Below are 15,893 nucleotides of genomic sequence, written 5' to 3' on the forward strand. Positions count from 1 at the left end.
GGGTGAGCCTGTCCCCCGATAGAATGCGCAGAAGGGGCTTGTGGTCAGTTAAGAGGGTGAAGGGATGGCCATAGAGGATGCAACAAGGACCACTTTGAAGGTGAATTTCTTCCAGCTTGTAAAACTTGGATATTGCTGTTGGCAAAATAATGAAACATGATAGCAAAGATTTTGATCTTGCATGCCTTATTTGCATGTTCCTTTTTGTAGGTTTTATTTGGTTAAGTTCTGGTTAGTCCACATCGTTGGCCTGTAATAAAGTGTAGGAAGTTATCAACCAGCCCTGTCCCAGAAAAATGAAATATCCTAGGAAATATTGAAAAGGTAGAATATTTCTCTGCATGTGAAAAGAAAGAAACATGTTTTAAAAGACAGAATAGCTGCCTGCAGCTTCCTGCCCATCCCTCTTTGTCAATGAGCCATTAAAGCCTGAGCTAGTCCACTTTACATAATAAAGAGTTATCCCCTTCAGCTCCAGAGTAATGGGATTAAGGCATGATAATATTGGCCCTTTACCCAACTTGCTACATGGCATCTGAGAACTCTACCAAACCTGGATTCAAAACGCAGCCTAGAGAGTTGCCCCTGCATGGGCCCATGGGAGTCTGACAACCAATCAGAATACAAACTCAAGATCAAAGGCCAGAGAGGGCATAAAACCAGGGACTCAGCATCTCTTCCTTCCTTGCTTTCCCTTCCCTTCTCCACCAACATTGAAGCATGTGATCACCTTTTCTGTTCAGGACTCAAGCCATGTGGTCCTGTCCACCATTAAAACCATCTTTCCAAGCAGCCTCCATGTTTCCAGTGTCTTTTTCCCCACTTGGAGCTGAACCCAGAAGGACATTTCTTCCAACAAAAGAATTACAGTATTCGTATTAATAGTATATGAGGGCATTCTCGTAGTAATAGTACTTGATCAATTTGATATTAACTAAGCAAAAATGTAAATTAAAACAAGTCTAGTTTTTATCCTTGCCAGCCCCTTTTTTGCTATGGCCTCACTCCACTCTTCTGAATGCAACTTCGTAACCCCTCCCCCAAAGTGATATGCTCTTGTTCTAGCATGCAAATTATCCGATAATCTATGACCATGATGGCGAATCTATGGCACGCGTGCCATAGGTGGCATGTGGAGCCATTTGTCAGGGCATGCAAGACTTGCCCTGTCAGTTGGCCAGCGCACATGCTCGCGCTGGCCATCTGACTTTGGCCTCCTTTTGAGGCCATTTTTCACCCTCCGGAAGCTTCCCTGAAGCGTTGCTTTTTGCCCTCCGGAGCCTTCAGGGAAGCCTCCTGAAGCCCCCTGAAGGCTCCAGGGGGCTAAAACCGGCCCTATGAGCAAACGGGAAGTCCATTCCTTAACTTCCAGGTTCGCTGTAGGTCCATTTTTTGCCCTCCAGAGGCTTTAGGAAAACTCCTAAAGCCTCTGGATGGCCTCTTGGGGGGGAGGTGTCAGGGGAGGCTGTTTTTGCCTTCCCCAGGCTCCTATAAAGCCTCTGGAGCCTGGGGAGGGCGAAAAAAGCACACCAAAAATGGGAGGAGGGAGCGCTGGCATGCATGCATGCGCACTGTGGTCTTGCGCATAGCATTATGGGTGTGGCATGCTGGCACATGACCCCTCTGAGCTCTCCCCGCTTTTGGCATGTGAGCCAAAAATGGTTCGCCATCACTGATCTATGAGCCATTGGTTCAGCTTGCTATCTATAGGAGCTTAGCAATCAAAGGAGACCTCTAATTGTGGACACAGAGGAAGAACATGGAAAGCTTTGCTAAGCAGTTTCCAGAGCACAGAAACATGTTCTTCCTAAACTTCCACCAGTACTCACCCTCCTTTTTTCTATCCTGGGTCAAGGATGCCCTTATTTTTGTTCAACGTACTAGCAAATTGGCAAGCAAACAAGGAAAGCTGGAGACAAATGGGCAGTGCAATTAGCTGTAACACATGCCTTGGAATGGAGTTTGGATTATAATTGTAATTGCAATTGTTTGGAATCCTTGCTTATAAGCCTCAGGGAGTCTTAATCAAGCATTATAACAAAGCAAATGGTTGACACAAACGGCTGTGTGCTCTGAATTAATTTCCAAAGCAGAAGCTGGGAGTGGACTGAATAATATACTCGGTGTATATGACCTCCATGTAGAGCACAGATGTTCTGGTTTAGCCTTTAAAATGTGGAATATCTATTTTCCAGATACATAATATCAATGTGTGAACAAGAAAGTTTGGGAAGCCCCCCCCCCCCCCCCGCCCCGAAAGAATGAAATATTTTGGGGAATATTTAAAAAGGTAGAATATTTCCCTAAAGGAGAAATGTGTTTTTAGAGGCAGAAGACAGACTCAATCTTTCTTAATAGCCCCCATCTGATATTTTGTGCCCATTAAGAAAGATTGGGTCAGCCTATTCACAAAACAAAAGAACTTCAGCTCCAAGAATGGGATCAAAATTTGGGTGGAGTTCTCCTCCACCCAAATTCTAAGAACAGGACATAACCCTTTAGGAAATATCATAATAGGATTAACCCACTACCATTTAGCAGAAGACACAGAACTCACTACATTGCACAATCTCCAAGGGCTGTGATAGTTATCCTTTTTGTCCTTTGTTGCGTCCTCCTGACGCAGCTGGCAGCCAAATCACGCCCTGCCGCAACCTGATTGGTCCAGGCGCAGTTGGCTGCCGGCGGGAGAATTGCGCCTCTCCCATTGGCTGGCTGCCTGACAGCTATCCGTATAAATAGCTATCAGGCGGCGCTGTCAGGCGCGCAAGTCCTGAACTGTTAATGTTGAAGCCTGTTGAATAAAAGCTGTTAACTTTACCTCAACAAGGTGGAGCTCCAAGCCTTCTTGGGGCTCTTGAACTTCTACGCTGCCTTCATCCCCCATAAGGCTTCGGTGGCGGAGCCCCTGCACGCTCCTTACCGATCACAAGCCCCTCCTGGGCATCCTAGCAGGGGATCACGCCACGCCCCCTATCCTCTCCCCGCGCATGACTCGCTGGTCCGAGTTCCTTTCAGCATATGCTTACCGGCTGCACTACCAGCCTGGCAAGCACATGGGCCATGCGGATACCCTCAGCTGGTGCCAATTGCCCCTACCACTCTCCGACCCAGCCCCCTCCGTGGCCTCCGGCGTCTTCCTCATAGACGACCTGGAGCTGCCGCTCTCCACCTCGGATATCGCCACCTCCACAGCCACCGACCCACTCCTATCCTGCGTGTTAGATGCCGTTCGCCGGGGCTGGACGGCAGACTCTTGGACTCCCAAGTTCCAGCCGTTCCTCCGCCGCCGCACCGAACTTTCCGTCCTCCAAGGATGCCTCCTCTGGGGATCTCGAGTAATCATCCTGCCCTCCCACCACCAGCTGGTGCTCCGCCAGCTCCATGATGACTCCGATGACGACGCCTCGCCTCGCTGGGTGAGTTCAAATAAAGGCCCCATGTTGATCCCAATAGAATTAAGGGTACCACCCGATGGGGTGACAGAACAGCTTCCTGCCCTCCTTGACTCAGGCTGTTCAAGATGTATGATTAACCCTGCAATGGTGGAAAAACTAGGCCTGAAATTAAGAACTTTGAAAACCCCTATTGTGTTTTGCCAAATCAATGGATCCATTGCAGGGGGTGGCCCAGCCCATTTCTATACTGAACCTCTAGAGATGAAAATGGGCACTCACGTAGAATTGATCTCTTTTATTGTGGCTCCTGGAATGGACAGGCCCTTGATTTTGGGACTCCCCTGGTTTCGTAAATGGAACCCTCGCATTAATTGGAAGGAGGGGTGGCTGCGCATTTGCACCAGCACAGCTTCGAATGAGGAGGGCGATACCCCAGAGCCAGCTGGCTCCAGCCCCGCATTGGCCGCCAGGGGCCAGGAGAGAATTGAGGGGGAGGAAAAAATTCCGAAGGAGTATTGGGACATGAAAGGAGTTTTTAGTGAAAAATCTTCAGATAAGCTTCCACCCCACAGACCTACTGATTGCTCCATCGATATTTTGCCAGGAGTAAAGCTTCCAAAGCCCCAAATCTATTCAATGTCTCCTAGGGAGATGGAGGAAATGAGAAAATTCATTGATAAAAACTTGGAAAGGGGTTTCATCGAGCCAGCACGACCCAAGGTAGCTGCACCTGTATTGTTCAGAGAGAAGAAAGATGGCTCCCTGAGATTATGTGCTAATTTCAAAAACCTGAACTGTATCTCAGCTCAAAACCTATACCCGTTACCGTTGATGAAGGACATGCTGGCCCAATTGGGAAAGGGCCGCATTTTCACTAAATTGGACCTCAGGGAGGCGTACTATAGAGTATAAAGGAGGGGGATGAGTGGAAGACGGCTTTCAACTGCCCCCTCGGTTGTTTCCAGTTCCGGGTGATGCCCTTTGGCCTGCAGGGGGCGCCTGCAGTCTTCATGCAATTAATTAATGAGATTTTGCATGACCACCTTTACAAGGGCATTAGCGTATATTTGGACGATATCCTTATTTACACTCAAACTTATGATGAACACGTCACATTAGTCCGCACTGTCCTGAAGAAGCTCCGGGCTGCTGAACTCTATGCCAAGTTGTCCAAGTGTGAATTTCACCAGGAGAAGATTGACTACCTTGTATCTCCCCCGCTGGTATTCAGATGGACCCTGCTAAGGTGAAGGCGGTCACTAAGTGGGAGGTGCCCTGTACACGTAGACAATTGCAGAAATTTTTGGGTTTTGCCAATTTCTATCGTCAGTTCATCCCTTCTTTTGCCAAAATTGCGCTTCCCATCACTAATTTGTTGAAGTCCAAAGGTGGGCCTAAACCTAAGCCTAGCAAACCGCTGGATTGGACCATGGAGTGTCAGGCTGCTTTTGAGAAGTTGAAACGGCTCTTTGCGGCGGAACCGGTTCTGAAGCATCCGGACATGGACAAGCCTTTTGTTGTTCAAGCTGATGCCAGCGACGTGGCAGTTGGGGCCGTCTTGCTTCAGACCAACGACCAAGGTAATTTACAACCATGCGCATACACCTCCCGTAAGCTCACGGACACAGAAAGGCATTGGGCAATCTGGGAGAAAGAGGCATTTGTGGTGCGTTGGGCTTTGGCCATGTGGTGCCACTTTCTGGAGGGCACTAAGCACCCATTTGAGGTGTGGACTGACCATAAGAACTTAGAGGCTTTGAGGACTCTGAGGCGCCTCTCCCCTAAGCAGATGCACTGGGCTCAGCATTTCAATCGATTCAATTTCACACTCAAGTACATCCCAGGAGGGAAGAATTTCATGGCTGATGCTTTGTCCAGACTCCCACAGTACAACTGCTCTAAGCTGAGTATTGTTCAACCCGTGGTTCCCGCATCCAGCCTTGCTGCTCCGGTTGTCACTCGGCAGCAGGCGCGCTCGAAAGTAGAAGTGCCTCAAGATTTCCTTTCTGACCTCAAGCAGGCCCTTCCCCAGGATGACTGGTTCAAGCAGCATCAAGGTGAATGCATAATGAGGGACGATTTACCGTGGATTGGGGCGAAACTTTACGTCCCTGCCTGTCTTCGTCTCATTGTTCTCCAACGGGCTCACAATTCCAAGTTGGCGGGTCACTTTGGATTTGTGAAGATGCTGCACTTGGTGAAGAGGCAGTTTTGGTGGCCCTCTTTGAAAAAAGACATTGAACTTTATGTTGCCAGTTGTCCGGTCTGTGCAGCCGCTAAACGACCACCAGGGAAACCGCAAGGTCTACTCCAATCTGTAGCCCGCCCTGTCGCCCCTTGGAAGGAAATCTCTATGGACTTTATTGTTGAACTTCCCGAGAGCCAGGGGCACACCGTCATATGGGTGGTTACTGACTTATTTTCCCAAAAAGTTCATTTTATTCCATGCCACAAGATTCCTTCTGCGAAGGCACTTGCTAAGCTCTTCATTTCTCACGTTTACCGTTTACATGGGGTGCCTGATCACATCATTTCCGACAGAGGTGTCCAATTCACTTCTGTTTTCTGGAAGGAATTTCTTAAGCGCATTGGCTCCGCCCAGGGCCTAAGCTCCGCCCACCACCCTCAGACCAATGGGGCTTGTGAGAGTACTAATTCTGTTCTGGAACAATATTTACGTTGTTTCATCAATTATCAGCAAGATGATTGGGTGGACTTGTTGCCGCACGCTGAAGTGGCTTATAATAATTCTGTCCATAGCAGCACTGGAGTCACTCCTTTTCGTGTTGTGTTTGGTCAGGACTTTGTTCCTATTCCTGAAGTTTCCCTTGAGCAACCACAAGTTTCTTCCGTCTCTGAATGGAGTGAGCGATTGAGCCATATTTGGCCTTTGGCGCTTAGTACTTTGGATGCTGCGCATCGCGCTCATAAGAAACAAGCTGATAAGCAGCGTGCGCAACCTTACCAGTACAAAATGGGTGACCAAGTTTATTTATCCACGAAGGTCCTTCAAACTACACAAAAGTCTAAGAAATTGGGGCCTAAGTACATGGGCCCATTTCCCATCATCAAAGTCATCAATCCTGTTTCGGTTCGTTTGCAGCTACCCAAGCATCTCAGCCGTGTTTATCCCGTTTTCCACGTTAACCTCATTAAACCAGTTTGTTTCTCATCTTTACGTCCGCCTGTGGACCCACCACCTGCCCCCCTGTTGATTGATGGTGAACAACATTTTGAGGTTCGTGAGATATTAGACTCTCGATGGCGGTGGAATCGAATACAGTTCCTAGTGGCTTGGAAGCATTTTCCTCCATCTCATACTGAGTGGGTGGACAAGTCCCATGTCCGTGCTCCCCGACTGCTTCGACAGTTTCATTCTGCTTATCCTGACAAGCCTTGACTTTCTTTCACCCCCCCTCTTTTTCTCTTCTGTTTTTGTTGTTCGTCTGTTTGTTTGTGTTTTGTCGTTTTCCAGGCCTGAATGCCTTTTTCCGGAGGACGGCCGGATGTCAGCCTCTGCTTTGCTGTTGCTTCGGTTGCCATGAAACGGGGAGGGAGGGCATGGTATTTGGGAGGGGTTACTAATTGTGCTGGAGGAAGGTTCTGGAGCTCCGCTGCCTGTCGGACTACGCATGCGTAGGAGATTCCCGCCAGGACTAACGGCACCGACATTCCATCTTCGTGATGCCTTTTGAAGTTATCTCACACCTGACACTTGGGAGAATTATGATTGGACTGTAACTGTGATGCCAAGGGGTGGGGAATGGGCTATTCTATATATCAATCGTTTTCGCGCCTAAATAATCAGACTTCGCTTCGCTATGCCTTTAATCATTTATAATTAGTAAAAGTACACTTGATTTCTACTCATGGAGCCCCGTGGTCTTCTTTCCTAATTATCTAATGGAGAGGTTCTGACACTCTAACTTATTTCACTCTCAGCCTGGAGGTAAAGTTCTGAATCTAGACCTAGGAGATGCTGTTGCGTGGAAGACCAATCCATAATGGTTGCTTGCAGGTATCAACAACACTCTTCTGGATGAGTAGCCCAGACATGGGGTCTTCCGTAAATTTGTGGAGTCTGTCTTGTCATGTTTTGATGACCAGCCAAACTTATTGAAAGCTGTTTCCTGCCCACCATGCTCAGCAAGAGCATTTCAAAACAAGATGAACACAGTTCAAGAGCTTTAGCTAAAGAGAACATCTTCACACATCAGGATGCTGCTCAACTGCTTTTGTCAGAGACATAATTTATTTTTAAGGCTCATAAAAAGAAATACTTCTGAAGAGCAAAAGAATTTTAGGAATGGAGCCAGTTACACAAAAAGAAAGTGTCAGCGTCTGCTTTGCTGTTGCTTCGGCTGCCATGAAACGGGGAGGGAGGGCATGGTATTTGGGAGGGGTTACTCATTGTGCTGGAGTAAGGTTCTGGAGCTCAGCTGCCTGTTGGACTACGCATGTGTAGGAGATTCCCGCCAGGACTAACGGCACCGACATTCCATCTTCGTGATGCCTTTTGAAGTTATCTCACACCTGACACTTGGGAGAATTATGATTGGACTGTAACTGTGATGCCAAGGGGTGGGGAATGGGCTATTCTATATATCAATCGCTTTCGCACCTAAATAATCAGACTTCGCTTCGCTATGCCTTTAATCATTTATAATTAGTAAAAGTACACTTGATTTCTACTCATGGAGTCTCTTGGTCTTCTTTCCTAATTATCTAATGGAGAGGATCTGACAGTAAGTGAGGAATAAATTGCCGCAGAGAAAACAATTTCCTACTAGGAAGACTACAGTGTCTTCATTTATGGCAATTGGGACAAAATAACTCAATAATAACCTTGGCTCTGCTCTGCTCCTCTGTAAACATTTTTATGTATGCACCCTGCTAAAACACTTTAGAACATCTATTGACCCAACTGAAAGAAAATAAGGTACAAAATGTAATTTTGAAAGGAGCCAAATATATTCTTTGCAAAAACAGGAATGACCCTTTTTTCAACCAGCCTTCTGTGCTATTCTTTCTAGATTGTTCAATTGCCCTGCTTTAATCCAAAAATTCTCTGATAAATGTTTTCCCACTGACAATTTATGATTCTAAAATACAGTAACAAAAACAGGATAGTTACTGTATGCAGTTTAATCAAAAAGATCAACTAACTATGATCAGTTAAATAAAGCTTTAATCTGGGGTGGAAAACAGTATGAAATTAGTCTCAACTGCACTTCAATGGAGAGGAATTTCCTCCACAGACAATGTTCTCTCTCTCTCTTTCTCTCTTCTTAACTCATAATATTTCTGTTTGAATGACATACCAAATACAGAACTGGTCTGTCAGCCATATTTTGGCCTATGTGGTCATACAACCCCAGCCCATATGGTCCATAAGTGGTTCAATGTGGTGTGTAAATCCAGAAAACATTTACTATTCAGCAACAACTTTACCATAACTACTTACATCTTTGTTAGCTCTCACCTTTTCTCCAGGAACTTAGGATGGCTTATTTAGAACACCCCAGTGGTGGGATTCAAATTGGGTATGGCTTGATGGGCGTGGCATGGATTTGGTGGGCGTGGCAGGGGAAGGATACTGCAAAATCCCCGTTTCCTTCCAATCAGCTGGGACTCGGGAGGCAGAGAATAGATGAGGGTGGGGCCAGTACTATTGATACAGCATGGGTTGCACAGGTAAACCCACCAGTGGCTGGCCAGGTTAGGTGGTCTTAATAGAATGGACCTTATAGATTCATTTTAGTTTGGCTTTTACTCCAGTGCCCTGGAGTCCCAAAGTTGACTTTTAGCTGCAGTGAAACTTCTCCCCAACTTCCTCATAAGTATTACAAATAGGGCTGAACAGTGTGGCAAGACCCTGTAAAGTGGAGCCACAGGAAGCCAGACGTGGGTGAGAGATAGAACAGAGGTGAAAGCTGCTGACAGCTTAAGACGAAATAGGAACTTCTCTTTTTTATATTTCTCCTATGTACTTTGCTGTAACAGTCCAAGTGAACTTCCCCTTTTTGAAATGTCATGCTTGTCTCGTGTATGGAAACGCCTTGAGAATGTACTGTGTGGAACACGGCATAAAAGTAGGATCCTGGGCAGAGCTCAGTTCAGTTCAGATTTTGGTGTGTGAACACGCTGAACTCGATGCATCCAATAAACCTGTTTCTCTCACTTTCGTGGTCTCAAGTCCTGCTCTTTCGTAAGTAGATTACTAACCACAATCTGCTGCAACACTATTATGCAAACAAAACTTGGAACACACTGAATACACCTGCCATATTTATATGAACCCAGCCCATTTATGTACTTATTAATCAGGGTAAAATATAAATCAGGAAATAATCTAAACTAGATATGCTTTGTTAAAATGGCAAATCAAGAATTGTAAATATTGACTTTTTAAAAATACATTATTTTATAAACAGTTATTTATTTCCATAAAAGTAGAATGTGTTCCCTTGTTCTTTATGTTCATGTTTACTTTGAAAGTGTAAAGAATTGGGTGGGTCCTACTCCCTTCAAAAATGTGCATTGCATATACAATAAAAATGCTATGCATATTTGGTAAAATGTTAAGCTGTACTCTTTCTCCTCTTTCTCTTTCATATACTTCCTCAGAATGAATGAAAATGAAATTCAATGGTGAAAAAAGTAAGCTTCTATATTTAGGCAAGAAAAATAAAATGTACCTGTGCAATAGTTGAAATTGTGAGAGGGATCTTGGAGTCCTAGTGAACAATCATTCAAATATGAGCTAGCAGTGTGCCGCAGCTGCCAAAAAAGCCAACACAGTCCTAGGCCTGAGAAACAGAGGGATAGAGGAATAGACAGTGGTGGGATTCAAAAGTTTTTACTACAGATTCTGTGGACGTGGCTTGGTGGGCATGGCATGGCTTGGTGGGTGTGGTGTGGTGGCCATGGCAGGGGAAGGATACAGTAAAATCCCCATTCCTTCCCGATCAGCTGGGACTCGGGAGGCAGAGAATAGATGGAGGCAGGGCCAGTCAGAGGTGATATTTACCGGTCCTCTAAACTATTCAAAATTTCCGCCACCAGTTCTCCAGAACTGGTCAGAACCTGCTGAATACCACCTCTGAATCAAGTTCACATGAAGTGTTAATATCACTTTATAATGCCTTAGAAGGTCACACTTGGAATACTGCATCCAGTTTTGGTGGCCACGATGTAAAAAAGATGTAGAGACTCTAGAAAGAGTGCAGAGAAGAGCAACAAAGATGATTAGGGGACTGGAGACTAAAACATTTAAAGAACTGTTGCTGGAACTGGATATGTCTAGTCTGATGAAAAGAAGGACTAGGGGTGACATGATAGCAGCATTCAGATATCTCTTCTATTGCCACACAGAAGAGGGAGAGAAGCTATTCTCCAAAGCACCTGAAGGCAGGACAAGCCCCTTCCAATTCTATTATTCTAATTTTGAAGGAGTCAGTACTTGGGGCAAATAAGCAGAACAGCCAAATATTGCCCCCAAACTTTGCAAGAAGCAATAGGCAAAAATTACTCTTCTTTCTTCTGTGTTGTTGAAAGAAATGTCCTTCTGGGTTCAGCTCCAAGTGGGGAAGAAGACACTGGAGACATGGAGTTATGAGTTATAAAAGTTTATTTATATGCCGCCCTTTTCCCTGGGGGGACTCAGGGCAGCTTACAACTCAAGGGAAGGGGGAAACAAACATTTAACACATAAGAACAATACATAATTAAAAAGCGCAACATTCATACCATTCAGGTGGGTTACAATCTTTAGCCCCAGGCCTGACGGGATAGCCAGATTTTAAGGGCTGTGCGGAAGGTCTGGAGGGTGGTGAGGGTACGAATCTCCACGGGGAGATCGTTCCAAAGGGAGGCTGCTTGGAAAGATGGTTTATTGTTGGACAGGGCCACATGGCTTGAGCCCTGTACAGAAAAGGTGATCACATGTTTCAATGTTGATGGAGAAGAGAGAAGGACTGAGGAAGGGGCTTGCTAGGCTTTTATACCCTCTTTAGTCCCACCTCTCTGTTTCCTGTTCCTGTGTAAGAAATGTATTCTGACTGGTTGTCAGACTCCCATGGTGCCATGCAGGGGGCTACTCTCTAGGCTGTGATGAGTTCAGGTATAGATGAGTTCTCAGATGCCATGTGGAGAGTTGAGTAATATCCCTTCCCCCTACAGCTGCAGTGAGGAGAAGTCTTTATTATGTAAAGTGGGCTAGCCTGGCCATCTTAATGGCCCATTAGCTGGGGATGGGCAGAAAGCTATAGGCAACTATTCTGTCTTTTAAAACATGTTTCTTTTCACATCCAGAGAAATATTCTGCCTTTTCAATATTTCCTAGGATATTTCATTTTTCTGGGAGAGGGCTGGGTGATAACTTCCCACAGTGTCAATTAAGGAATTGTCTGTTGCCTCCATACCATTCTATGCAATGGAAGGGGGAATATGACATCAAGAAGCAGGTTGTCTGCACACTCATGTCTTGTAGTTTTAAGCATAATTGAGGGTTCCAGTAGCTTCCAGGCTTGTGGCAGTTGCCTTGGTGGGATCCTTAACCCAATTCCCCATATTTTATCTAACAATCAAAAAGGAGTCATTGCTTATAGCAGAAAAAAGGAGGGGATTTGGGCAGGTACATCTTATTTAAGCAGATTGGGGGGGGGAGGGAGAATTGCATCTCCTGCAACTTTGTAAAGGAGCCCGGTTCCTTTCATAACTCATTCATCTTAACTGAATTAATTTCCTGAATTCACACTTTTGTGAATTCAGGAAATACTTGCATCTACTTGTTTAACTTGTGTGAGTCTTTCCATTTGGGCAGCCTGCCCCCAAGAACAGTAATTCTAATAGGAGGAAATAGTCTTCTCTAACTTTCTGGCAAAGGAATGAAGACTAAACATTTTGCATGGAGCTCCTACCCTGCTCTGCCCTCCCTCCCTCCCTCTTTGGACAGGTGATAACAGAGGACAAAGGCTGCAGGATTAGCCAATCTGCACTATATCTGGGGCCAGGACAGGTAGGGATAGCCTGAACGTTCAGGATAACACCATGAGATTAAGGGGGAAGTTTCCTACATCATCCCATCTCTTTCTCCTAGGCTTTTTGTTCCTCATTCTGTCATTTGCTTAAGAAGGCATATAATGGGGATTATGGGGAACCCCCCCCCCCCAGCAACCCAGGCTAATTTAAAAATATTTTGTGAGTCAGAATGGCCCACTTTTGGTGTAGGATGGCCCCCCAGAGGGAACTCTGGATCCTAGGGTTATAAGCTTAGTCCATCAAGTTGTAACAAACTCGGGAACTGGCCACCATCATATGAACTGAAGAGAAGTTCTACCTGAGTTTTGTTTAGTTGTTGTTGTTGTTTTTTTACCCAAAGTGACTGAGGAGTCCACAGGGATAGTTAGAAAGCTGCCACAGCAGCAATAGTTGTCTTTAAAAAGGAAAGTGGAGCTCGAGCCCCACCCAGATGCAAGTGATGTGTTAATGAAAATTGTCTCTATAAATCTTGGATCTTTAAAAATATGCCAGCGTTCTGCTGGGAGGTCCAACCTAGAACCTGGCCAAACAATGTGTGGACAAACATCCCTATACATTGTCTCTATAAATCTTGACCTTTAAAAATATGCCAGCACTCTGCTGGGAGATCAAGATAGAAACTGAACATCCCAGGGCAGAGACAGGTATTAACAAAATAGTGCCTAAAGAGATAGAACAACGAGCGTAACTTCAAGCAAAAGTAAGAAATTTAGCAGGTAATAAGGTAAAGCCTGACTGAATGGGAAGACCTAGGTAATTGGACTTGATTAATTTGATGTAATGTCTGTTAAAAAAATTATTAGGCGTGCATCTATACTAATAACATATAGAATTGAATGGCATTGAATTGATTGTGATATGTTTAACCAAGCTAGCAGAATAAATAAGCTTATCAGCTTGGGCTTGAAGCTGTGGGAAACGGGAGCGTAGTTAGGATTTAAGCTGCTCTCTGAGTTTCCCCACTGCTTGGAGAATGAGCCACAAGTTCCCCAAGGAAAGAAATTTGAAGATTTAAAGGGACAGAATCTCCCCCAGACCTGAAAGTGTTGTTTCATGGTATGTGTGCATATATGTGTGTGTGTGTGTGTGTGTGTGTGTAATCATTTTCAGACCTGGAGGGAAGTTGAGATCCCTTAATAATAGAAATGGAGTTCATTGGCTTATGTACAGCTCCCTGAAATAATTGTAATAATTGCTTTGCATGAAGAATGAATGAAATGGGATTTTTGTGTGTGAAGTTAATTTACACAAGCAGTCTGATTGCAGTGCAAAAGTGAATTAGTGAGTTAGTGTGAATGTACTCATTCCCTTTTGCTTAAAGAAACAGAGAAAATTTGTTGAGAGAATGTAGAGTGGAAAAAAAGGAGTGACATTCCGGTGTGGGTTATTAATTTTTTCCCTTTGTCCTCTTTCTGTCTAGTGGGAGGGAAAATTTGTCTAAAATGTCTGTATTTTCTGTATTGTAGAAGCAGAGAGAGAGAGACCCCATTCAGAATTATGTTGCACTGGTGGTCTCATGAGTAACGGTCTCACTGTGTGTAATTTAAAATAAAAATACTGAAAAGCCTGGATTGCACATTAGCTAAACTCAATTTGGCCTCACAAAAATAAGAGCTAGGGCAGATTCAAGAACCATCCCTTTGAAATGGGCAGCCTGTAATTTAAAGGGAAAGCATGACTGTGCAGAATTTTGGAAGATTTTTGGGGTTTCTGCTTGCTGGAAGCTCACAGAAGAGATATCTGGTATTAATTGGCATGGAAAATTGGATACTGTAAATTTCTTTCCAGAAATTGTGCTCTGGTTGCTAGACCTTCATGGTTGAAAGCTCTCTGGGAGCCACTGAAGGGATCCTTCTGCTGTCTCAATGCCTTTCCATTAGGAGAATTAGGACTCCCTCATCTGACCAATATTACTCTTTTGTCAAGAACATGTGCGTTCCACTCACATGTTTTGGAAAAAAAAAAGGAGGGCTTGTACGAAGTTATCACCCAGCCCTCTCCCAGAAAATGTAATATCCTAGGAATGTTGAAAAGGCAGAGTATTTCTCTGGATGTGACAAGAAAGAAACATGTTTTAAAAGGCAGAATAGGTGTCTGCAGCTTCCTGCCATTCCCCCTCTTTGTCAATGAATCATTAAACCCTGAGCTAATCCATTTTAAGTTGGTTGTTAACTTAAGGATTTTTTTCCTTTAAAGAGCGAGTATCAGGAAAGGGGGGAAGTGCGGCTTGGCTTTTCTGCTTCCTTTAATTGCACATTTTATTTGGTCAGGGGAAAAAACCACGAATTAAATTAAAATTGTTACAGGATAGTAGAGAAAAAGGAGGATTTGGACTTCCCGATTGAGAGCTTTATTATCAAGCAGCAGCTCTCACCTGGATAAGGGACTGGATCAATCTAAAAAACAGAAGATTACGAACAATAGAAGGTTATAATTTGGAACTGGGTTGGCACACCTTTATCTGGGATCGGAAAGACAAAATCCATAGCTATTTCCAAAAACATTTAATTAGAAAAGCTCTACTTCAAATATGGTTAAAAATCAAAACAAAACACTACAACAAAATCCCAACCTGACTATCTACCATGGAAGCTCTGATATACCCGAACATTTTGGACATAAACAAGATAATAAGATATAAAGATATATTAGACAACCAAGAAAGACTAAAATCAAGGCAAGATTTGAAAAGAGGGAATAGATATAGGCTGGTGGCCCTATTTACAAATACAGGCAAGGTATAAAAAAGACAGGGAAAGGGATGAATTTATAAGAAGCCACAAGAGCTGGATAAAATTCTGCAGGGAACTAAGAAAAATTGATTAAAAAAATATCATTATCTATTAAAATTTAAAATGGAAGAAGAAACTGTGAAAGAAATGATGATAACATGGGTGATAAATTTTGGGTATAGTATAGAATTGTCGGAATGGGAAAAAAATTGGGAAATAAATTACGAATTAATGATGGCAACGGCATATAGAGAGAACATGTACAAGATGTTCTACAGATGGTATCTCCCACCAGCGAGAATTGCAAAAATGTTCCCAGAGTGCTCACCTATCTGTTGGAAATGCAACCAACAACATGGAACATACTACCATATGTGGTGGACGTGCACATCTGCGAAAAAGTATTGGAGAAAAATAAAAGATTGGCTATAGGAGATTACTACACACTAAATTGCACTAAAACCTGAATTATTTTTGTTAGGAATTATAAAAGTAAATTATGAAAAAAAAGATACTTAATTCTACACATAATCACGGCAGTGAGAATTACATTCGCACAAAACTAGAAAAATAATTATACACCAACAGAAGAAAATGTAATAAAAATATTGGAAAGTACAGAGATGGATAGGCTCACGAAAGAACTAAAAGAGAAAGAAGAATCTGAATATTACTCTGTATGGGATTTATTGTATAATTGGCTAGGAAGGTGGGGGAAGCA

This window comes from Thamnophis sirtalis, unplaced genomic scaffold (genome assembly GCF_051295495.1).
Source record: "Thamnophis sirtalis isolate CommonGarterSnake01/CBP01778 unplaced genomic scaffold, rThaSir2_p1.2 scaffold_3, whole genome shotgun sequence".
Lineage (NCBI taxonomy): Eukaryota > Metazoa > Chordata > Lepidosauria > Squamata > Natricidae > Thamnophis > Thamnophis sirtalis.